This window comes from Cavia porcellus, unplaced genomic scaffold (genome assembly GCF_034190915.1).
Source record: "Cavia porcellus strain 051 isolate PalLab524CR breed Dunkin Hartley unplaced genomic scaffold, mCavPor4.1 scaffold_12, whole genome shotgun sequence".
NCBI lineage: Eukaryota > Metazoa > Chordata > Mammalia > Rodentia > Caviidae > Cavia > Cavia porcellus.
In genome coordinates this window covers 40,880,537-40,906,817 of record NW_026947495.1, presented here as the reverse complement: position 1 = coordinate 40,906,817, position 26,281 = coordinate 40,880,537, and the positions used below count along the sequence as shown (strand labels likewise).

General features: G+C 36.5%; 1 long non-coding RNA gene and 1 pseudogene across 1 annotated transcript in view; one reads left to right on the top strand and one right to left on the bottom strand.

The window, feature by feature from the left end:
• Positions 1-26,018, top strand: part of LOC134478204 (uncharacterized) — a 33,462-nt gene extending 7,444 nt beyond the window's left edge. Inside the window, exon 3 of the long non-coding RNA XR_010050689.1 lies at positions 25,893-26,018. This is a non-coding gene — a long non-coding RNA (uncharacterized LOC134478204). The remainder of the gene's footprint in view (positions 1-25,892) is intronic.
• Positions 8,539-10,095, bottom strand: LOC100729307 (interferon-related developmental regulator 1-like; annotated as a pseudogene).
• Positions 26,019-26,281: the final 263 nt, after the last annotated feature.

The window sequence follows — 26,281 nt, the reverse complement described above, 5'->3', positions numbered from 1 at the left end:
CTTATTACTTGACAGATGTAAAGTGTAAAGAACAGCAGGGTGAATGCAAAAGCCTTTTCACTCGTTTAAAGCTTGAGCAACTTAACTACTTCAAAATATTCTAGTCTTGCAAATGTTTCTAGAGGCCAGCTTCCATTCCTTTGCACTCAGCCTTCAGACTTTACCATTAAAATCTATAGGGCTAAAATTGCACCCCGTTACATTCTAGGCTCTAGTATTCTTTTGCCACTTGTCACCCACTTCTTTCTGTTACTTGCTTAGTTTACGCTAGTGATTCTAAAGCAATAGGGAGAGTTACTAAACAAAAAAAAGCATTTCCTAGGTTATGGCTTAAGTTTTTTTCTTGGCACAGTTATGGAAACTAAAGCATATTCATTGATATAATAAATGGTAATTGTTATCACACTTCTGTGCTTTTCTATTTTGGCTCACTGTATGACATTAAAAAAATAGAGTATTTTTCCTTGGGTGCTGAACTAATAAGTCTTAAAAGCACTTAAGATATTATTTATAAAAGTATATACTTAAGGAATTAAGTCTTCCAACTCTGTGGTGGAATAAAAGGGATGCTTGTTCTAATAAGCCTGAGCTTCATTACCATTAAGACAAGCACCCATCTAAAGTCATCCCTCAAAAATATAACTCTCACAAGGAAGAACAGATTTGATTTAGACTCTAATCCTTGTTTTGTTGATTCTCTGTTCTTGTACTAACCATTTAAGAAAAATAAATCTTTTGACAATTTCACAATGTTAGTAGTTTCTTTAGGGTATATCTTTGCAGTTTAAGTCATCAAAGATCCTCTGGTGCCTTTTTAAAGCCTTTCTAAAAATATTTACACATCACACTTGTGAGCTTTGCATCATTAGATAGTTAATAACAATTGATCCCTGTCCTTCAAGGATTCCATATTTGCACTTTGCAATGATTTTGCTTGGATCTCATGATCTGTCATACATACTTTGTTGCAATTTTGGGAAAGTGTGGGTCAGGGTTTGGTGAATGATGGGAGGTGAAAGCTCAACATTTGCTTCCCAGTGAGCTTAGATAGCTGCCCAGCTCCTTTACATTATTACAGTTTTAAAGATTTATGTCATTTGCTAACTTGTATACCACCTTTTCTGCACACTTGTATGTTTGTGTGTATTACAATGGCAAACTTTAGTGATATGAAGATCTGTCCAGTAAATCTGGTTTTTAGAGGGCTGCTTTACACATGTTTTGTACAATTTAGGGATTGTACAAAATAAGAATAAAAAGGTGTTACATCAGTGCAAAAATCTCTGTGATTTATATGCATTATCTCTCAGTTTTATTTTAAATTACTTGTCATTATGAACTTGTTCTTTTGTTTACATTGGTGATAACTGATATTATACAAGGAATTATTAATAATTATTTTCGTTGAAATGAATTTCATATCAGATTATGCTTTGTTTACAAAGAAAATTCAGCTTGTGTATGTAAATAGGAATAGCTTTCACTGTATTTAGAAAGACGAATGAACTTCAAATGTTTTGATACAGTCACATTTCACTTTTGAGAAATCTGTAGATTTATATGTTAGCTATGTTACATAGGTATCCTGCACAGATTTGCTGGTAAGCATTGAGTTACTCTGAGGGGAGACCACTCTGGGAAGACAGCTGTTCATCAGGTTTGACAGCAGAAGAATTAGAACTGTCATGAGCCCTCTTGGTTTCGTCTGGCCTATAGAGTGATTTTCAGGGCATCATGCTGACCTGCCTTGATTCCAGGATTACTGTGAATCTAAAACCTAAGAGGGATTAAACATCAGCACTACACAGTGCTGACTCAGTTGGTCTAGCAAAGAATCTATTATACCACAAATAATTCCTTCTACAACATGGATGTAGAAAATCCTTACTGTGAAATTCTATCCTTAGAACTCTGACTTCACAGGATAACAGCTCACCAGGAGGAGGAGTTGTGGTCTGCTTAGTACCTTGGTGGCTTGATTTTATATTAATTCCACAAATAGGTCAACCAAAAGCTTACTGGCTCACAGAACAAGTAGGGTATTTTCAATTGGGAGAGGAAAATAAATGAAAGACAGAAGAAAACAATTTTTATTGAATTTTTCAGGGAAAAGAAGCTTAAGCAATAGTCCTAGAAAATCCTTATTTTGTTATGTGGTGGTAATTTGATTTTGGTGTTGATTTAGGCTTAAAGGTCCCTTCATCCATTTGCTTACTAAAAAGTTGAAAATAATTTCATTTTTTGTTCCTAAATCAAGTAATTAGACAATAGGTTTTTGCCTCATTATTTAGTTGAAAACCCTTAAAATGTTAATGCATTTGTCTTCTTAACCAGCTCTCTGCTGTCTATATCTATTTAAATCCTTCTACAGTTGCTACAAATTTTCAAAGTGGTTCCTATTCTTTTCTTTAGAGTTTTTATTCACATTATTATCACAATGAATGGAAAAGGTTACATAAATGTATAGAAAAAAATTTAAAAAAAATCAAAATACTAAATTAGGTATATAACAGTGATAGAATTATGGGTGGATTTTTTTTTTTTGTATTTTTAAACTTAGTTTTGAACTGTTTAATAGTAGAACAATAAATCTATTAAAACAAGAATACACATTTGTACCTGACCATGACGGGTAGCTTATATCAATCAGATCAATCCTCTCACCAAAAACAGATACAAATATGTGAATAGCTGTTTGAAGTCATCAGAGACCAGCAATGTGCCCAGAATTCGAAGGGCAGAGACAGGGAGAAAGAAACACATTGAAGTGCTCCTGAATTTTTCTGCTACTTTTTTCCTCTAGTTTTGAGTTGATTTGTAAGCAGGAATGAGAGCTAGGCAAAAAGTGTTAACTTTGTGATCTCAGCTTTTTCATTGAGTTAAGGAGACAAAAACAACCAACCAGCCAGCGAAACAAACACTGGAATTCAGAATCCACAGAGGAAGAAGGTAATGGTAAATACCTGAGAAGAGTCTTTGAAACACTAGATTCTAGGATAAAAAGAATAAACTAGAAATAGACTAATCCTGTCAAAGGCTGAAACCTGGTCTCAAGGCATCTCTCCTCATAATTGGATCTGCATTTGGTTCAATTGCTTTCTAGAAGAAAATTACTCACTAGCATAAACAACATACACGCTATAATTTTTTCACATATAAATATGATATTTAAAATGCTAACTGGGATGCCAGAGACAGAATCTTGTGATAGAAAATCAAAATAAGGATGGGAGGAAAAGCAAAAGAAAAGAACTATTAGAAACAAATTCAAGAATGGTCCTGAAATACTAGATAACAACTCTGAAAAGACAGCAATTGATATGCCTAATGAGAGAGAGGGTATGAAAGAAAATTTCTACAAAAAAGGATCACTAAAAACAAAGCATATTATAGAAGAAAAGTTTGTTGGGTCCTTCTGGTTCTTCAGACGCATATCTTTTTATGGATATTTCTTCCCTCACTTGCCTTCTTTTTTGTTTTCCTGGTGAGGGCTTCATGTTTCTACAGTTTTAGCTCCTTCCTACTAAGCTCTACATTTGGAGGCTATTTGTAGCTATATTGAGTAAGATACTCCAAACCTCACCTCCTTCTCCCCTATTTCCAATTTCCCAGATGATTTCCTACTCTTTGGGCTGGAATTTGGCAGGAATATGTAAAGCAAATTCCATTTTATAGTTTCCCAACTTAGTTCTTCATACTTGGGAAGTCACTATTCTTTAACAGAACAGACTTTGGGCTGATAGTTTTATTTTTAGCTCAGTTTCAGTTGCTGAATAATCTAGTACTAATACAATTCATCCAGTTTCCTTCTGAGTGCAGAAGTAGCTTTGGAATCTTTCTCAGCAACACATTCTAGGCAACTATCATCAAACCATTGGTATTAACATGTAAGCAAAGACTTAGTTTCTATCCTTGAGACAGATTGTCTCTGAAAGCTCTTTTGACTCTAGAATTCTAGAGGGCTATCTAATAGTAGGTTTTCAGTTGCTGCTCAGTACATCTGTGGATGTGAAGCAGGACAGGTATGTGAACAACAGAAATTGGTGAACTGGTACAGTTACTGATGGCTTTATTTAACCTAAAGTTATGTCTACATCTTCCTATTTTTCTACCCTGAGTGGAACATCTGATAAGATGGACTTTGCTGCAATGTGTGCATATTGTTGAAATGTGTTAGTGAAATGCCTGATTTTGAATTGTTAAAGTCTAGTATACTTTATGATACTGCATGCAGCCACCCTCTCCCTCAGAATTCCACTTCATCAAGACGCACTGGTTATCATTTTTCTCTGCACTGGTGTTCTGCCACTTCCAGTTGATTTACACAGTTTTCTTGGAGCAGTTCATCAAGTGTTGTTTGGAGTGTGGCCACCTGGGCCCTAGCATCAGCACTGCTTTTAAATGATGCCAGAAAATAAGAATGGAAGGCTATGCATTTAAGAAATTATTGTAAAAGTCTGCATGTATGAATATGCCAAGGTGAAAATTATCAATCTATAGAGAATGTGAAAAGGAATTATTTTCCTTAACAAATTTTTTCATTTTAGCTTTTTTTTGTTTGTCTTTTTGACAAGCAGGATTTTGCTATGCAGTTCAGGCTGACCTTGAACTTAACTTTGTAGCCCAGGCTGGACTCAAACTCCCTGTGATCCTCTGTCTCAGCTTGTTGAGTGCTGGGATTACAAGTGTGCACCGTGATGCTCAGATATTTTAGCCATTTTTAGGTGGATAATATTTTTTCTTTTTTTGCAGTCCAGGGGATAGAACCCAGAGTCTTGGCACTAAACTACACCTTCAGTTTGTTCTTTTCTTTCTCCTTCCACTTTTCTTTCTCTTCTTCTTCCTCCTTCTTCCTCCCCCAGTCCTGACATAGTGTTTTGTTAAATTGCTAAAGTGCCCAGACTTGGCTCACTATGTTCCTGCTGCCTTAGCCTTCCAATGTGCCATGTTAAGTAGGTTCACATTGTTATGTGTCTTGGTTACTTCTCTTTCCTTGTTGAGGCAAAATACCTGATACCCAAAATTAGAGAAGGAAAGGTTTTTATTTAGCTAACAATTTTGGAGGTTTCAATGCACACTCAGCTGGCTCCAAGGCAAGTGGCATGGCACAAGGGCAACAGTTCATGGCGACCACAAGCAACAAGAGCAAAAAGGGCAAAAAGGGGGAAAAGCAACCTCTTTCCTTCCCTTATGTCGTATGCCAGCTACCTGCCCCTGGGGCGAGGGGTGCAGCACTCACACCACCAATCCCAGCACTGGATTCAGTTGCTCCCATGACTGCATGAGGGTTGGGGGGCCATCTAAATCATAATGTAACTCCTTAGCTTTTCTCATCTTGTGAAAGTGAAAATCTGTACCAATGAAAAAATAATTTCCATTCTTTCCTCTCTTCTGCCTTTGACAACCAATATTCTACTGCCTCTGTGAATATGACAATTCTGTTTCTCATGTATGCTGAATCATACAGTATTTGTAATTTTGTGAGTAGCCTCATTACTATAATGATCTCAAAGTTCATGCGTGTTGTACTATGCATCAGATGTTCTTTTATTTTTAAGGCTGAATGATAACATTCCATTGTGTGTATATCACAGTTTGTTTATTCATTCATCAGTCACTGGAAACTGTGTGGTTTCCACCTTTTGTCTGTTATAAATTATACTCTGTGAAAATGAGAAAAAATATTCGCTCAAGATCTTTCTCAATTCTTTTGGGTATACACTCACATGTAGAATTTTTGGATCATGTAGTAATTGTTGAATATATTGAGGAACTGGCATAGTGTTTGTCATTTATATTCTTACCTATACAGCACAAGGCAGTAAGTGCACAAGGTCCACTTTCTGTACATCCTTATGAACTCTTGTTGCTTTCTTAGATTTTTAAAAGTCTAATATATTTTAATAGTAAATATAGGAATGATACAGAAGACAGATGTTATAGTCAAAGATTATAAGGAAAACAATTTAATTCAGGGAAAATTATTTATTGAACTACTTTATAATAGTCAGACAAAGAGTCTAACACAGAAAGTGCAGGAAATTTGTCTATACATTAAAGAATCCCACTGAGGGCCTGGATCGCATGGCAATATCCTACATGAGATGAGCTGATGACCTAGAACCAATAACAATATCTCATGCAAGTCTGTTTCATGGATCCACATTGGGAAGGCCCAAAGGTCAGTGGTGAAAGCTAGAAAGTCTGTGCCAGAGGGATGAAGGATCTGTACCCACAGGCTGAGGGTTATACACTGGGGCCAAGGAGCAATGCTCAAAGTAAGGATGAGAGCTCCTTTAAAAAGTATCACCGCCATCCTCAGTGACAATGAGGTCCCAAGCTACTCCAATGATGAGAACAGCTGAGTTCTTAACAGAAAGCCAGTGCTTCCTAGTGATTTTCTTCTCTAGGTGATTGAACAGCACACTATCTTCCCCTCTGTAGCTAGGAAGAAATGCTCAAAGTAAGGACCAGAGCTCCCGTACTGTGGACCCCAGCCATTCTCAGTGACAACAAGGTCCCAACTCCTCTGATGATAACAACCAAGTTCATAGCAGCAAAGAAGCTCAATAAGCTTCTCCAGGAGAACCTACAGCAACAGGAGAACAAACAAAAACATGGAGAATCAACAACAGTACACCTTCTTCTCCAGTTTTCCTTTTTAATCTTGGCAATAATCCTCAGGTGGGCCACCCACATTCAGCAACATGCTGATTCAGTTCAGCTGGTATTACAAGTTGACCATCAGTTATCAATCCACCACAACAGTACACATCAAAAATATGTTTGTATGGGAAAAATCAGAAAAGTATAGTGAATGGATATAATCTACTGTATGATAAAAAGGCTACAAATATCATTTATAAGGAGAAATTTGCTTTTAAAAATCTAAAATATTCTGCTTACCTCTCCACCATCTTGGTCTCTGTCCTATAGGGCTAGTATCTAAAATAAAGAAACAATTTAAAATTTAGATCCTTCCCAGAATTAAAGACGTCATCAAAAATGGGCAAAATTTCTCATGAGAAGTACAAATAGTCAGCCAACACATGAAAAATGTTCAACATCTCTGACCATAGGAGAAATGCAAATTAAAATAACACTGAGATTCTACCTAACTCCAGAAAGAAAGAGCATCATTAAGAAATCAAATAAAAATAAATGCTAGAGAGGCTTCTGGGAAAAAGTAAGCCTTCTACATTGTTGATGAGAATGTAAACTAGTGGAACCACTATGGAAATAACCATGGAAATTTCTCAAAAAAATAAAATAGAAATTCCATTTGACTCAGGTATTCCCGTCTAATGATTTTCCCCAAAGAGTTAAAGACATTGTATAACCATGATACATGTGTATGCATGCTTGTAATAGCACAATTCATAATAGTTAAATTTTGGAGGGCACCTATATGTCAACAGATATATGGATAAAGCAAATGTGGTATCTATACACAATGGACTACTGTACCATTAAGAAAGATGAACTTGAGTAATTTGTAGGAATACAGATGCACCTTGAAACCATAGTGTTAAGTGAAATAAATCAGATATATAAGCTAAAATATTACATGGTTTCTCTTCTATGAGAAATCCTAAGTATAAATAATTTGAAGAGCAAAATAAAGGATGGATAATGGGAATCAGAGAGGCAGACCTTTCACAAATGGGAAAGCCATCTGCAGATGGGGGAGGTTTGGAGGGGGGAGATGAAATAAAAAGAATTAAGATGTGTTGTGTATTTGTGCTAACTCCCCATGACAAATGTAATCCCTAAATCCCCAAACATGTACTAATAGATAATTTGAAAGATTACTTTTCTACAATTGTTATAACACATGTAAGGTGGCCTTCATATACAACCAATTTCATCATACTGTTACTCGTCACTATTATTTACTTATTTCAATATAAAAAGATCTTTATTTCCAAGTGATAAGAACAATGTCTCATGCAGTGGGTAGATCAGCAAACTTTCTGGCTGAGGCTAACTCACCACAAACTCCCAGCAGCCAAAATGAATCAATGGCCTTTTAAGTACAGCTCTTGCAAGTTTTAGTGTATAATTCCTTTGTTCATCCCAGGGGAAAAATTGAAATAGCTACAGTCCATTTAAAATTTAAGCAAGGAACTAGCTTCTGAAACTTGTATCCAAAACTCAAATTTAAGATATTAAGTTAATTATCTTGTAGTTGTATCATTAAAATTTCCAATATTTTGACAAGCACAGTATAAAGTAATCAAAGCCTTTTCAACATGAAATCAAGTGAAATGCTATCTTTTTGCTCTTAGAGTATGACTAAATATTACACTTTATTCATGTTTACTGATTATATTTAAAGAATACTCAATAATTAGAACTCATCATTTTCAATATTGTACATTATGTTAGAAGGAATATATAATTCACTCCTAGTACAAAAATGAGATAAATTGACTCAAGATAAAAATTGCCCCTAAGGCTTAACATATTAAAAATAGGAAAAGAAGTGAGAAAGGTGTCATCAAGTAAAAAAGAAAAGAGTCATTAAGTGCTGAAAATCTAGAGGAATTCTCCAGCCTCTGCTCTCTTTATCCTGATATTTGCTTCAAGCTTTTGCCCATGTTTTGAAAGCTGCAGTGTTATATAAAAGCCTTTCAAAATGAGAAATTTTCATTGTTTTAAGCATGGCAGCATCAAGCATCACTGGGATCCAAGTTTAAATGCACTGGGAAGGAATCCATTTGACCGCAAGTGATATGGTAACCCTAATTAAGAAGCGCTTTAAAGGTGTCATAAGCGTGTTTTTGACCCAAGTATCAATATATGTGTGTTCAGGACCAAATTTAACAGCTTTTGTTGGAAAGTCTCTTTCCTCAACCACACTCACGACATCTCTGAACACAAAGCATTGCTTTTTCGTGTCCACTTTGGCTCGATGTTTATTTCTATTGGTAGCCAAATCCAACAGCATCTGGGTTGAAGATTCTATGTCTTTGTAAAAAAAAAGTCACTCTCCATCTTTCTGACCAATTCAAACAGAAGTGCCAAAAATTCGTATTTACATCATCCCAAGAAAGGAAGCTTGAAAGTTTATGGAAAGAAATTTGTTTTTAAAAATCTAAAATATTCTGCTTACCTCTCCACCATCTTGGTCTCTGTCCTATAGGGCTAGTATCTAAAATAAAGAAACAATTCAAAATTTAGGTCCTTCCCAGAATTAAAGACCTCATCAAAAATGGGCAAAATTTCTCATGAGAAGTACAAATGGTCAGCAAATACATGAAAAATGTTCAACATCTCTGACCATAGGAGATTGTTGATTGGGCATATGGTCAGTACTAATGTCCATAACAGAGAGAAGTGAGGGGATATGGACACGGTGGAAGAGGTGCTGTAAATACCATTGGTGTTTTTGTCTTTGAGACAGGACTTGGTGAGGATACTTTCCAAACAGTCGAGAGTGAAATACAGTTCAGTGATGGCATCTGTGGAAATAACAGAGCAAACACCAAAGCAAGTTGCACATGTTTGCCTAGGTTGGATACTAGCTGTTCTATCACAAATTATTTTCTTTTGAATTGATCTAAGACTATAAAAGTCTCTTCACTTTCAGTGCCAGGACCCAGCTAAATACAAAGAACAGAGGCCAACACTGAGGTCACTTACTGCTCATCTCTCTTCCCTTTTTTCACACAGTGTTTAATCCTATCAGTTAATGTCATTCTTCTTTCCAAAATAAATTCATAGAGCATTTTTGAAGCCAATGCATTTTTTTTTTTTTTTTTTTTTGGCTTTTTCGTTTTTATCGGTACCGGGGATCGAACTCACGACTGCCTACTTCCAAGGCAGGTGCTTATGCCACTGAGCTAAACCTCCAGCCCCCAAAGCCAATGCATTTTTAATGCCTACAAAAGCTGCCTGCCTCGTCTTCATGCTCTTGTCTAAGGTTAGGTCAACGAACCCCTTCAATTTGTACTTTAAGTCTTCTTGAGTTCTGTCCTCATCAGGGACCTCTGGCCCATCTTCAGCAAAACCGGAAGGATTGCTGTAATCACTGCAGTGACTCATTGTTTCAATCGATGCATCTTCATCACCATAAGGTTGAATATTTTCATGCTGGCCATCTGCTACTGCCATCACCACTGCCACCATGGTGGGCACTCTTCATCTGCTTCTGCTTCTCTTTCTCCTTCTTTTTTGTTTTAAAGAGAAAAAAGCACCCCCCCAAACACACAGAAAAGAAAAATAAAAAGCAAAAGAGACAAACAAACCACAAAAATTCCCTGAACAATAACAATATAGGCTTTCAAAACAAGATGGTAGTAATTTAACAATGGTTGTTACATTGCATATTGTTATCTTCAGAAGAATTACTTAGAGTACTAGAAATAGATATGCAAAATTGATCTAATTATAGGAATATTAACTGTTCTTTTCCAAGAACTGATAGAATTAGAAGTATAATTAGCTGTATACACACACACACACACACACACAAATCTCTTATCTTTTTCCATTTGCTTTCCTTCTTTTCTCCTTTCACCTTCCTAGTTATTTTTCCCATTTGAGCAGTTTCTTGCTCTTGTGCTTCTTATTCTTCTGCATTGTGGGTTACCCAGTTTGGCTAGACTGGGAGCTCAACAAAGATCATCTGATGGAGCTGCCCTTTCTACTCATGCATCTGTGCAGTGGGCAACTGGGAGGTGAGTCTCCCTAACCACAGAGGCCCAAAGTGGTGGGTACCAGTGGACAGCTGCAGCAGAAATCCCCATGAAGAACTGCGATCGGAAATGATGCATGGTTCTCTCTACCGCGGGAGCTAAGGTTAGTCATTATTGTAATCTATGTAAATGGTCTATTTTTGAAAATTTTATATCAATCACTATGTGATAATCGGTGAAGTATAGTACTTTGGGGACTTAAATGAGCCCTAAAATGATATTTCTGCTTTACTGAAGTTAAGATCTTAATAAATATTGTAAACTATGGTGGGCAAATGGATTAGAGGTCAGAGTAGAATCATTATGGTTTACCAAATTCAATTGATCATACTTAAAGAGATGAGAGTTGTACTATAAACTTCCAGGCTTTTTCAAAAGATATATCTTTCTGCAACTATGAGGCTAGAACTTCTCTCCATCTCTAAAAGCACTCCATGTTCTGAACAAGTTAAAAAGCACATCAACAGGATTGATCACCAGGCTGCCACATAGACAAAATTTCTAGTGTAAAATCATGTTTCTTTTGAATTTTGAAGATTATAGACATCTAGAAAGGGATATAAGAAAAATCAACCGCTGACTTCTATTTTAGAATTCCTAAAGGTTTTTTAATGCAAAAATCCATCATTATCTGCAAAGGATTTTAGCTATTCCAGGAGCTGTAAATTGGCTGTATTTTGGAGATGAGTCAGGACGATGGAGGACGGGCTTGCTGCAGCTGGGTCTGCAATCAGGCCTATTGTCCCCTTTTTGGCAGTGAGAGGAGGTTGGGCCGGTGCACACAAAGCTAGCTCACCTGCCTTCACCCCTGTGGGAGCGGCATTCCTTCAGGGTTTCCCAAGCTGGTGAGCCACAATCCTCCCTTCCCAACATGGTGCTCTGTGTAGTTCTGCCTCTTACTTTCATGGCTTCATGACCTTGACCAAGGTAGGAAAGACACATAAGTTTAGCTGTAGTGGTTCTCACTCCTAGTGCCTGTGGTGCTGAGCAAACTTTGAAATGTTTATTTTTTTCTTAAATTCTGTATAACTTGTACCCTATTTCTGTTTTTTTTTTTTTTGTTTTTCTCCTTAAAAACAAATAAACAAAAAAGAAATGTGAATTCAGAGGAAATCATCAGGGCCTACAAAATGGAAAGGCCTCTTTTTCCTTATTTTTCAGGTTTTTAAAAAAATTTTATTTTTTATACCAGGGCTCAAACTCTGGACTTCATGCTTGCCAGGCTGGTGCTTGTGCCACTGAGCTGTATCTCCAGCCCTATTTTTCAGTTTAAATTGGAAATAAACTTGAGTGTAGGTTTTTAGCAGATCTTTGTATGATGAAATATTTCTGATATGTGCAACACAGATGGAAAAATATTGTTGACACTTGTACATCAACCACTCGATTTCACCAGCTGCCAACTTCTGGCAGTCTCATTTCATCTGCTCCATTCCATTTCCTGCTCCTGCTCAATAATCTTGACAAATGGATGAAATAAATGTAGGCTTTAAAAGCTGTGCTCAATGAAACTTTGAAGACTGCTGTTATGATTGGAGTGATAAGGCTTGATCTGTATTTTATCTTGACACTGTTATCTAAAACCATGTGAACATGAACTGTGAATGTATTATCAGTTGAGATTTAAAATAAGTCAGTTAACTTCAAAGTAGCATCCAGTCCTCCGTTGATTCAGTGAACATCTAATGCAAACATACTCTGTTCCAAATGTGTTCCACATACTCTTTTAGTACTGGGAAGAGAGTAGTGAACAAAACCCAACAGAAATTCTTGCCTTAATTAGAGATAAGCTATGCTAGAGAGACAGAAAGCATCAGAGCCTCTAACTGGGTAAATGATATCTAGCAGAAGGTGAAGGAGGAAGTCACATAGAAACATTAAGGCCCTGTTACTGTTCTGGTCGGAGGGAATAACAAGTGCAGAGGCCTCGAGGGGGAGGTCTAAGAGACCTTAGGAGCAAAAAGGAATCTAGGATGGTGGAGATAACAGAATGAAGCAGTGGGAGCTAAGGAGATCTGAGAGGTGACAGGAGGTGACAGATTGTTTAAGGGTGGCATGAGGACTTGGGGTTTTTCATGGGAAAACTGGCTGTGAGGGCATGTAGTTGGTCAGCAGAATAAAAATATGGAGCAAAGCCAATCTGGTCGAGACGAATTGGACCAGAAGATGAAATTGTGTCTGTAGTTTTTATATGCTGAATTCTATGAAGTCATTTGGAAAACAAAAAGGTTTTTCCTCAAATCTAATAAGAATATACTTGGCGCACTCACTTACTTTTTAAAATTATTCAAGTCTTCCTTTCCAACTTGACTGTTTTTCATATATTCCTTTCTTAGAAGATCTGCCAGCTAGAACTTCAATGAACTAGCAGGTATTTTTACACAAACCTAATTCTCAATCTTGATTTTTATATATGTATTGATAACAAAGCTATTTACCTTCTCAGTTTTCTCACAGAGCAGTGAGAAATTATCTATTGCTTTGAAGGGCTTCTTAGGTTTCTTGAATGCATTAGGCTACATATATTGTAGGAGCCATCTTTATTGCAATTGTATTCTTACAGATAAAATTGCATTGAGAGGTTCCAGACATACTTTAAATGTCTGTATAATCTGTTTTATTTTATCACTACCTTTAAAAATAAAATTAGATTTGAAAAACAGTTGCTTTGCTTCTGGTCAAATCTTGATATAAAATGATTATTGATTCCCTTAGCTGGGATGTTGCAGTTCAATAATGTCTTGGGCTAATATATTCCTTTTCAGAGCTTCAGGGTGTGTTTATTATACAACATGAGGCTTCACAAAGAAAAGAATAGAAGGGCAACAGTATGATTCATAATTTTCAATCATTCTCACCCAAGTTCAAATTCAGTTCAAGCTGGGATAAATGGAGAGTCATAGTTTTTGAAGAAATTCGGAGGAAGGACAAAAATTAGTATCAGTCTGTGAGAGACAACTGTATATCCCGGGAACACAGAGGCAAAGAGACAAAGGCCTTCGTGGGTACTTCGCACGAAACTTGCTTAACAAGTTTCAGAAATGTTTGTTTTAAAGTTTATTTTTTTATTTACTTTAAAATATCAACTAGACACATATTATAAAGCTATAACTGCACTAGAGAGATGTACTATGTTTTAAAACATAGTCTTTGCCTATAAAATGATGTTAGGACAATGCAAGACTTTATAGACTTGTAAAACATTTTTTGAGTACCTGTGTTGTCAGACAGTTTATAAAGAAATATAAAACATTCCTTTATTGAGTATATCTGTTAGTTTTTCCTTATATCAATTGTTTCCTTCCTCAGACAGGCTCAAATCAAATTATAAGTAAGTGCTGTAACTTCTGGCATTTATGTGACTAAATTACAGAATAATGCTTTTTAGTAATGTCGATAAGGATTTTTTGGGTCAGTGGTGAAAAAGCAAACACAGTCTACAGAGTATCTCTGTTCTGGCTTTAAATTTAGTGTTTTCAAACAGGTGACATGACTGACCAATGGCAACTTTACAGACTGATAGGGTCTGAGAAGGGCTGCACTTTCTCAGTGTAACTTGTCCGCACAGGACTTTTCAAAAGGAATGAGGAAAAAAGGGGGAGTAGAAAAATAAAGAGGGCTGTGGCTTCCATTTTTCAAAGTTAGGCATCCTGTTAAATAAAAACAAACAAACAAACAAACATGCAGAAACACAATTTCTAAGTGAATCTCCTCACTGGTTGAATTTAGAATTTTCAATCTTTCAAAATACAGAGAAGGATTTCAAATTCAAATGCAGCCTGGGCAAGCTAGGAAGATCTTGCTTCAAAATAAAATATAAATGCAGACTGGGGATGTAGCTCAGTGCAAAGGCCTTGAATTCAATCCCTCGTACCGCAAAAAAATGAAAGAAAAATAGTCACTGACTTTGACATTTAAATTGTGGTTAAGCTGACCTTCTTTCATTAGAAAGAGATTAACATTTATTTTTTCATCTTTTAATATCCACATACCCTTACTTATGATTCGGAGAAATTGCTTCTGCACTTGTGACCCACACACAGCCTGCCTGCTGCTGTGAAGTCCAGCTGCCTGCCCTCCAGGAGGAGGGCAGAGGATGGGCCCTGGTCCTCAGCACAGACACAGTACAGCAGTGGAGCTTTAGTATTCATGGATAGAGGAAAAAGAAGAAGGGCCTGCCGTTGTGGATTCGCTGATATACTGAGGAATATGTGCAGCCTCCTTGTTTAATCCATTCTGCTAACAGTTTTAAATGCCAGCCTGCCCTGAATCATAAGAGATTCCTAAAGGAGCTGTGGCAAGCCTCTCATTAGCCATAGGAAAGTCCGGCGGCTGGATCAACTTCTCAGTGCTATATTTAGCTAATGGGCTAAGAGAAAATAATCACTCTGTTGCTCTACTCTTTTGGATTTTGTCCTCATTTAACATTTTACAGAGGGTTTTCTGGTGTACTTATTTAAAGATAAAGTTTATCGGATTTTTTCATTGGAAATGTGATATCCGCACATTATTTATTTGTCCTATAGACAAACACAGAAGCACAAAGCCTACCAGTCACTGGGGGGAAGGGTGGGGGGATGCATACGCATTTTACTTTATGTTAGGCATAGTTTTAGCTTATTAATGTGTTTGACATTTTCACTCTCCATACCCTGCCCCCTACTCTATGTTCTTTTGGGAAGAGTGATTTATTTAATGACTCTACTATTATGTGATATTTTTTCCATTTGTTTTTTGTAAACAATTAAACAACTTATTTGTGCCTACTGTTTTCTTTATTTAGAAGGGCTTCCTTAAGATAGATTTTTTTTTTCTTTTTTTGAATTGGGTATGTGTTTAGAGACTCAGCAAGGATTGAAGTTTCTGAACATTTCTAAGGTCCTTGACTATGGTTGCTTTCAAAAAGACATTCCCACTCCCGTGAGAGAGGTTCTTGGAAATTTGACTTGTGGCAGTCTTCGGTGGCCCTGATTTTGGTGAGAAGTCCTCGGGGGAGAAGATGGAAAGATGGCTGTGTATCTGCTCACCCCTATTGTGATCTGCCTTGTATTATATGCTTAGTGACCTTGAACCCATTTCCACACAGTAGATCTGTCCTTTGGCTCTACTGCAGACCATCATCAGGTAGTTAGCTTTTACAGTTACCCTTTGTAGTTACCTAGGACTGATCTCTTTATTGACAGCATCTTCCACTTTTCTGTCTTCTAATGGTTGAGTTAAAAAGTTACACTGTGGGTCAGTGGCGAGTAGTGTACAAAATGCAAACAATGGAAGTGCTCAATCGAGGTTGTGATTAGGGAAATATATAAAAGTTTAACAATCACAGGGAATCTAGCTTTTACTGAAAATTTGTGTTTCATGTAAAGTCCCACCTACTTTGAAGTATGACATGAGTACATTTTGTAGAATGGGAGAAAACATTTGACTCAATAAAGGAATTGTCAGGAGCAATGATTTGAACGTCTAAATCTCCATAGCTTTTGAAGAAGAAACAATTAATATATTTGTAAAATATTTTGCTCATGCCAAAGGAAGCTTTGATCAGATTTTGTCACTGATCTATATGGCATGAAAAAATTTCAAATCCATAGACATGCCTATTTAATTCCTGAAGCATTTGGGATTTGTGTAGTACCCAAGACATCATCATTTATGTTCTCATGAGTATTAACAATCTGTTGCAACAGTTCAGGGTGAAAACACCTTAAAAGAAGGAATGTTTGCTTTGATTTTTAAACTTTAACTTATTCAGTAGGATTCTTTGGGAAAATGTGAAAAATTACAAATGATGTAAGGAGGGGAAACATATTTTATCAGAATAATTGGACATTGTAATTCATATCCCGATAGGGATCTTTTCTGTTTTCTTTAAATTTAAAAAACTTTGCCAGACCTGATGGTACTCTCCTGTAATCCCAGCATTCAGGAAACTGATGCAAGAAGGCTACCTTGAGTTTAAAGCCTACATAGATTACATTGTGAGTTTAAGACCAGCCCAAACTACACAGTAAGAGCTTGTCTCAAAAACAATATTGGCATATAATTGCATGTGTTTTTTGGAGTAGAGTGAATATTTCAGTATATGTATACAGTGTGTAATGGCCAGACCAGGGTAATTGGAATGTCATCATGCCAAATATGTATTAATTACTGATGTTGGAAACATTTAAAATGGTGTCTCTAGTTATTTTTAAATGTGTAACCAATTGTTGTCAGCCATAGTCACCCTACTGTGCTGTAGAATTATTCCATTCGTTAACTATCTTCTCTCCATTCCTTCAACCCTAGCCACAACCCCTGGTTTCCATTATTTTATTCTCTTATTTTGTAAGATCAACATTTTAGTTTCTGTATGTAAGTGGGAACATGGGATATTTGTCTGTCTGTGCCTGATTTATTTCATTTATCATAGTATCTTCTAGGTTCATCCATGTTGGTGCAAATGACAGAACTATATTCTCTTTGTGATAGGATAATATCCTGTTATGCATGTGGGTTGCATTTTCTTTATTCATTTGTTTGCTGACAGATACTTGAGTTGATTCGTATCTTGGCTAATGTGAATTGTACAGTAATAACAATGGAAATGCAGATGTCTCTTTGATATACTGATTTGATTTTTTAATTTAAAAAATTTTTATTTTGAAAAGAATAAAGCCAAATGAGAGAAAAAAAGCCAAAATGGGGTCTTTCAAAACAAAAGGTTGGATATAGTACATGATTTAAAAACCACAATACAAGGTAATCTACAATGGTTACCATGATATCTCTTGTTATTTTCAATAGAAATGCCCATATCATCAGGTACAATACAATTGAATATAGCAGTACAGAACAAAATCAATAAAAACAAAATATTGGGGACATTATAGGACTTCAAAAGAGGGTAATAGTCAAAGGAGAATGGGTATCATAGTGAATCTTATTGTCTTCAGAGTAGCTTCCCATATTCTCAGACTTCATACTACCACACATAACAGATTCAAATAAAATCAGTCAAGACAAGACAGCAATTGAACAAAACAGATTCAAATAAAATCAGTCAAAACAAGATAGTGAAGGCAATGCAGGGTTTCAGATTAAGTTAATAAGAAATTAAAAATGGTTACCGTAGTATAGCCTGCTATCTTTGGAACAGCTGTCTATGACCCCAAATCTAGTACAAGTAGACAAACTGCAACAGAATATAACCAAACTAAACAAGGCAATAAAAGCAATATTGGTTTCAAATTATGAAACAAGATTACCAATGTCCTTTGCCTTCCCTGTTTAGACAATTCCTCCCCTTTCACTTTCACAGGGTATATTGTACATCTTGTATCCCACTTAACTCCTTTAGTTTTTAGATTAGGGAGGCAACCTGCTTTTTACCTAAATGGTTCTGAACCTTTTTACCCCTGAGCTTGTTCTCAAGTTGTATCCATTTACTTATAAGAGCCTCAAGGTTTTCCTTCCCTATATTTGGGTAGTTCGCATTGTATAAAAGTGTTATGTTTTTCCAATCAATCTGCAGCTGATGGGCAAGCTACCCTCACTTTTTTCTGGTTCCTTGTCACATAGAGCATTATTTTCTCATCTTTGTCTTTCAGTCCATAAACCCTCTTTCAGGTTAAATACATTTCTTATATAGAGCATCTGATGGACCCCATCTTCTGATCCACTTTGCCTGTGTTTCTTCTTATTAGTGTATAGAGGTGATCCATGTTAGAGATTATGGCCAATCTCTGCCTCATCTCTGCCATGTTATTTTCCTGCCATTGGTTGTCTACTTTTTCCCTTTATTCCACTGTCTGCCTCATTCAGTGAGCCCCCTCTGTCGCTGTTCTTGAAACCAGGGTCTTTTTTCTCTCTCTCTCTAGAATGTCCTTCAGTGTTTTTTGTAGGGTTAGATTTTGTAGGGTCACAAACTCCCCCAGTTCCTTTTTGTCATGGAAGCATCTTGTTTCTCCATTAGTTTTGAGAGACAGTTTTACAGGGTACATCAATCTGGGTTGGAGGTTATTTTCTTTCAGGGTTTGGTTACTTCGCTCCAAGCTCTTCTTGATTTGATGGTTTGCGTTGAGAAGTCTGTCATGATTCTGATGGGTTTTCTTTTATAGGTGATCTGTTTCTTTACTGTGACAGCTTTTAATATTCTGTTCTTGTACTGAATTTCTGGGATCTTGATTATTATATGTCTGGTTGTTGATCTATTTTGGTTATAGCTGGCTGGAGTTCTGTATGCCTCATATATCTGAATGTCATTTTCTTTTTCTATGCTTGGGAAGTTTTCTTTAATTACTTGTGTAAATAGCCTTTGAATTTCATTTGTGTTTACCCCTGCTTATTCACTTGCATTTTTAATTTTTTTTATTTAAAGAAAGAAAAGCAAAACAGAAAAAAGTGTGTAAAACAGAATTTCAAAAGAAAGTAATGCTAAGAAATCACTAGTTGATAAATTACATATTGTCATCTTAGAAATAGTTGTTCAAGTCCCAAAATTGAAGCATAGAAAGTGGACATTCAAACAATTAGAGTGCAAACCATTCTGTTCAATGATTGAACAAAAACTTAGTAATGTGGTTATCTGTCTTACACATTTAAACATATATGCAGTTATATCCTTTAGAGCACTTTCCTTCCCATTCTTTTTTTACAATAGGTATTACACAGTTTGGAACTTATACTCCTACAGTTTTTATTACTTTTACACCAGAGATACAATTTGGTATTTATAAATGTGATTCTTATTTATTTCACTTATGAGGATAGTCTCCAGCTACCTCCATTTCCCTATAAAGGCCTCAAGATCAAAATTTGAGTAATATTTCATTGCATAAAATAGCATACCTTTTTCATCCACTCTGTGGTGGATGGGCATTTTGCTTGTTTCCAAGATTTATTTAATACAAATTGTGCTGCTGTACACATGGGTGCACATATATCACCATGACATGACCTTTTCAGTTTTTCTGGGAAGATACCCAGCAGGGCATTTACTGGGTTGAATAGAACTTCCAATCCTAGCTTTCTGAGGAATCTCCATACATCCCCATGTGGTTGCACCCACTCCCACCAACAGTATTCAACAGGAGCCGTATTCCTTTTTCCCAGAGTATCTCATTTTTTTAGACGCTATTGTGAAAGGTGATAGTTCCATAATTTCTCTCTCAGTGAGTTTTTTGTTTGTGTACGGGAATACTATTGATTTTTGTGCATTGACCTTGTATCCAGCTACACTACTGAATTTTTTTATTACCTCTAGAAGTCTTTTAATGGAATTTTTTTGGGTCTTCTATATAGAGTATCATGTCATCCACAAATAGTGACAATTTAACTTCTTCTGTTCTTATCTTTATTCCTTTTATTTCTCTCTCTAATCTGATTGCTCTGGCTAGTGTTTCCAGAACTATATTGAATAGGAGTGGTGATAGTGGACATCCTTGTCTTGTTCCTGATTTTAGAATGAAAGCTTTCAGTTTTTGTCTATTTAGTATAATGTTGGCTGCTGGTTTGTCATAGATGGCCTTTATGAAATTGAGGTAAATATCATGTATTCCAAGTTTCTGAAGGGTTTTGTCATGAACAAGTGTTGGACTTTATTGAAAGCTTTTTCTGCATCTATTGAGATGACCATGTGGTTTTTTTTTTTTTTTTGGCTCTGCTGATGTGATGTATTACATTTATTGATTTGCATATGTTAAGCCATCCCTACCTTCTTGGGAGTGAATCCCACTTGGTCATGATGTATAATCTTCTTGATGATTTGCTGCATTCTACTTGCCAGTATTTTATTGAGAATCTTTGCACCAATGTTCATTAGTGAGATTGGCCTATAGTTTTCCTTTTTGGTTGGGTATTTTTGTGGCTTTTGTGGCTTTAATTTCAGATTAATACTTGCCTACAGGAATGATTTAGGAAGGATTGCTTCCCTTTTAATTTCAATGGAGAGTTTAAGGACTCTTGGTGTCAAATCATCTCTAAATTTCTTGTGGAATTCAGCTGTGAATCCATCAGGACCTAGGCTTTTCTTTGTTGGTAAATTTTTAATCACATTTTCAATTTCAGTAGCTGATATTGGGTTGTTCAAAATTGCTATACCTTCTTGATTGTGTTTTGGTAGTTCATATGTTTCTAGAAATGTGCCCATTTCCTCTGTGTTTTCCACTGTATGTGAGTAGAGATTTTCAAATCAGGTATTCATAATCTTTTGAATTTCCATGGGATCTGTGGTAATTTCCTTCCTTTTAGTCCTTATTGTGTGAATTTGGGTTTTTTCTTTTTTTTCTTGATAAGTTTAGCCAGAAACTTATCAATTTTGTTTATTCTCTCAAAAAAGCAGCTTTTGATTCATTAATTCTTTGTATTTTTTAAATATCAATTGCATTAATTTCTGCTTTGATCTTTACAATTTCCTCTCTTCTATGAGCTTTGGGTTTAACTTGCTCTTCTTTTTCTAGAAGCTTGAGATGTAGCATTAGGTTGTTTATTTGTGCTCATTCTGTTTTCTTGATATGACAATTTATTCCTATGTATTTCTCTCTAAGACTGCTTTCACTGCATCCTACAAATTATGGTATGTTGTTTCTATATTTTCATTGAATTTTAAGTATTGTTTTATTTCTCCTTTAATTTCATCTGTAACCCACTGGCTGTTCAGAAGGTTGTTATTTAATTTCCATGTATTTATGCAGGTTTTGCAATTTCTTTTGCCATTAACTTCCAATTTTAGTGCACTATGGTCAGATAATATGCATGGGATAATTTTAATCCCCTGCCATTTATTTAAGAATGTTTTATGGGTTATTATATGGTCTATTTTGGAGAATGTCTCATGCACAGCTGAGAAGAATGTATATTCTAATGTAGTTGGGTGGAATACTCTGTAAACATCTACTAGGTCCATTTGCTCCTAAGTATGATTCAATTCTATTATTTCTTTGCTGATTTTTGTCTAGTTGATCTATCTCTTTGTGACAATGGGGTGTTAAGATCTCGTTATAATTGTGTTTTTGTGAATTTGGTTTTTCATGTACATTAGTATTTGTCTTGCATGTTTGGGTGCTCCTGTATTTGGTACACACACACACACACACACACACACACACACACACACACATATATATAATTGTTAGTTCTTCCTCTTGAATTTTTCCACTAACAAGTATGTAGTGACCTTCTTTATCTCTTTTAATCATTTTAAGAGTGAAGTTCACGTTATCTGCAAATAGAATAGTTACCCCTCCTTTTTTCTGGGTTCCCATTGCATAAAATACTGTTTTCCATCCTTTGACTTTAAATCTATGAATTTCCTTTTGAGTCAGATGTGTCTCTTGTATACTGCATATTGTGTCCTGTTTCTTGATCCATTCTGTCAACCTATTTCTTTTGATAGGTGAATTGAAGTCATTTACATTTATGGATAGAACATATACTGGCTCAACTTTGCCATGTTATGTTCTAGTTGTTTGTTTTCTTTTTTCCCCTTGTTTAATTGCTTGTCCTGCCTGGTGGTTTCTTTCTGTTGTTGTTCTGGAGATTGTGGTCTTTTAATCTCTGTCTAGCATGTCTTTCAGTACTCTTTCTAGGATTGGTTTGGTGGACATATACTTCTTCAGTTGTTCTTTGTCATGGAAGTATCCTTTTTCTCCATTAAATTTAAAAGAAAGTTTTTCTGGGTACATCAATCTGGGTTGAAATTAGTTTTTTAAAGGGCTTGAAACACCTCACTGCAAGCTCATCTTCACTTGAGGGTTTATGCTGAAAAGTCTGCCATGAGTCTAATGGGTTTTCCTTGATAGGTGAGTTGTGTCTTTTCTCCAACAGCTTTTAGTATTCTGTTTTTATGTTGTATATCTGGGATCTTAATTACTATATGTCTACGGGTAGATTTATGTTGGTTGTGACTGATTGGCATTCTGTTTGCTTCACTTATCTGCATATCAGATTTTTCCCCCCATGTTTGGGAAATTTTCTGCTATTACTTCTGTGAATAGTTTACCTATGTCATTTTCATTGACTCCTGCATCTTCACTGATGTGTATTAATCTTATATTGTTTCTGTTGGCATCATCTTGAAGATGCTGGATTGTCATTTCATGCTGCTTTATTTTTAAAAGTTCTAGACTTTCATGATTGCTAATTGTGATCCTGTCCTCAAGGTCCAAAATTATATCTTCAGCTTCATTTAAATGGCTTTGCCAGTGTTCAATAGAATTTTTGTTTCTTGGATATTTCTTTGAGTTTGTTTCATGAATTCTGCCTGTTTTCTATATTGTTCATTCAATGTTTCAATCAGTTTCCCATGCTTCTGTACTTTTTTTTAAATTTATTTTTTCCCTAGCTGTGCTTAGCAACTTCTTTACTAAGGTTGTTATTTCTATCTTTACATGGGAGATTACTTCTAATTTGATTTCCTCTATAGCCTCATGGATTTGTCATTTTATTTCACTTGCTATCTTTTCAGAGGTTTCTTGTGTGTGACTTCTAAATTCCTCCATTTCAAAGTCTCCTTTACTTGCTCCTGGTGGACTAGATGTTTGAGATTGGATTTTGCTTTTTCATTTTTGTCATTTTCACTTTTCAGGCTAATATTTGGTCTTTCCATCCCACTAGTCTCATCTAAAAGTAGTGTGTATCTTAGGGTCCTGCTGTGGATTGGTGTTTGTCAACTGCTGGGTGCCACAATGAAGAGGTGAGCAAGTCACCTGAATTGCCTCTACTGGGCCTCTTCGGTGAGTCCTATATTCTTCCTAGGCTGGCAAACCTAGGAATACTGATGTAAATCAATCATTATTTCCTGCTGTTATGGTATTTTCAGTTTGTTCCAGGTCACCAGATCTCCATGTGTATAGTGTTTGTCTTGGCTGGGGCCCTGCTGTGTCACTGGGTGTCTCATAAGCCTTTTCTATTCCTCAACCTGCCTGATGTTCTCTGTGGAGGAAGGATTCACCCACACTCTTGCCAAGATCACCAAGATTCTACTTCTGGAAGGGGCTTGGCTATTACTCCTGTTTACCCACTGAAGGTGGGAAACTGTATTCCTATTTTAGGGACAAACTCACCACATTGATGAAAGCCTGCTGAGGTCTTCATTTGGATGAGAAGTTACTGAGTCTCACATTGATACACCAGGGTTAATCCCCTGCAGTCCAGTGTTCTGGAGGGAGGAGTGGGAGCTGAAACTCAACAGCAATACTAGGTCCAGATGGTGGTGGTGGGGGGCTCCCAGATGGCAGCAGCAACAGCAGGATGGTGGGGTTGCAGAAGGGGAGGGCTTGGAGAGCCTGACCTTGTGAGCCACTCCTGGTCCTGGGTCCTGTGGTGGATAGCAGGATGGTGGGGGTGCAGAAAGTGTGGGCTTGGGGGGCCAGCCTTGTGCACTGCTGCTTGTTTTGGGTCACATTTTTTTATTCGTAAGTTATAGATCCTCTTGTCACCTTCTAGCCTTTGTATTGTTACTTTCTGGTTCCTTGTTATTTTTAAGAGATCTTTCCTTTCATAATCACACATTGCAAACCTGTCTTCAAGATTTGACAGTCTGTCTTTAGTTTCTTTCAAGCAGTTTTATCAGCTTTAAATACAGTTCTTAATTTCCTGGTTATCTCTTTGAATCTGTTTCATGTATTCTAGATTTTTAAAATATTCTTCATTGAAGGTTTCTCTCCTTTTTCTATGCTCTTCCATTCTTCCATCTGTGTCTTCTTGGGAGTTACTTAGCATTTCTTTTGTTATTTTTCTTATCTTCCTTTACATGTACTAGTATTTCTGTTTTGAGTTCTTTTATAATGTCATGAAAATAATGCTTTTTTTTGGTACTGGGGATCAAACTCAGGACCTCATGCTTGCTACATAGGCACTTATGTCACTGAGCTAATTTCCCAGCCCACAAAAATAATTCTTTATGTCAGATGCTGCTTTTTCCAGGCACTGCAGGTGTGCAACTCCCAATCTCTTCTGTGTTTACCTCTCCTGGGCAGTACTGTTTGGGTTGGAGGCTGGAGACTTCCTTTTGTTTCTTCCTCTTGTCATGTTTCTGGTTTCTTCCAGATAAGTGGATAATGGGGGTCCCCAGCACTTCCTGTATTGGCTATGATCACTCTGAAGTGTGCTGAGATTGCTGCCCTCTCCAGTCTGCTGATGAAACCTGAAATACAACCTATCCCTCTTTTCTGAGATGGTCAACCACTGGGAGTCTTCACCACAATAATGTGTGCTGTGTGGACAGGACTGGTTAGATATAGCTTCAAGGAAATCTCGTCCTTGGCTATTGGATCGCATACAGGAGTGGGACTCAGCCCAAGCAGTTCTCACCAATCTGCTCTATGCTAGGAGTGGCTGACTGAAGCTGCTGCAGTTCTGGTTCCAGGCTTGTCCTGCCTGACTCCAAAATGTCACCTGGCCAATAGCCCACTCCCATGGAAGGACTAAGTTCCTTGCACTCACTGTGAGCCAGTGCAGATCTCCAAGTCAAGCCATTGCTGTTTTCTCCCACCGAGGCCCTTGGGCTTGCCAACCCCCAACCTCACTGCAACCTTTGGATTTCAGTGGCTTTTTGTACACAATGGGACTGTCTCCAGTGAAAGCATGTCTGGCTACAGCCTTTCATCCATGTTTTTCTTTTCTTTCTTTCCTTTAGTTCCTTCCTGGGTCAAAAGGATCCATCTCCTTTCATCTGGTGTTCTCCAGGATGTTTTATTTCAGCATCTGAGCTCTGTCTCTCAGAGAGGCTCCCTATTTTGCTGCTTCTGCCATCTTCTCAATTTCCAAGAGTTCATTTCTCTCCACCATTTTCTGAGAAGCCACAGCTGTTCTGCTGGTTTGATTTTAATGTAATTGTTAGATGATATGGTAGTTCTACATCTAAGATTTTGAGGAAACTCCATACTGTTTTCTATAATGGCTATGATAATTTACATGTCTATTAGCAGTGTATGAAAGCTTCCCCTTCTTCACATGTTATATGTTTTATTAAAATAATGCTCATTCTGAAATACCATGAGATATTTCATTGTGTTTTTGCATTTCCCTGATAATTAGTGATACTGAACATTTGTATATACTTGGCCACTGTTTTTTCTTTTGAGACTGTTCAGATTATTTGCTAATTTTAATATTAGATTATTATTATTTTGTTGTTTTGTGAATTCCTTATATATTCTGAATATTAACTCCTTGTCAAATAACCAGTTGTAAATATTTTCTTCTGTTTAGGTTGTCTCTTCATTAAATTGACTGTTTCCTTTGATGTGGAGAAGATTCTCAGCTTTAAATAATCCCATTTGTCAAAATTTACTTTTGTTAACTGTATTTTGTCACATTAAAATTTTTGAACTCGAATTATTGTCCTGAGGCATTCTTCTTATGTTTTCTTTTAGTAGTTTGGTTGCTTTGTCTCACATTTTAGTCATTGACCCATTATAAATTGATATCCCCTAAAACACCATTTGTTGTAGAGACTATCCTTTTCCAATGTATGTTCTTTGTATCCTTATTGAAAATCATTTGGCTATAAATAGGTGGACTTATTCCTGAATTCCCTATTGTGTTCCATTAGTGTATGTGTCTATTTTTGAGTCTGTACTATGTGGTTTTGGTTAGAG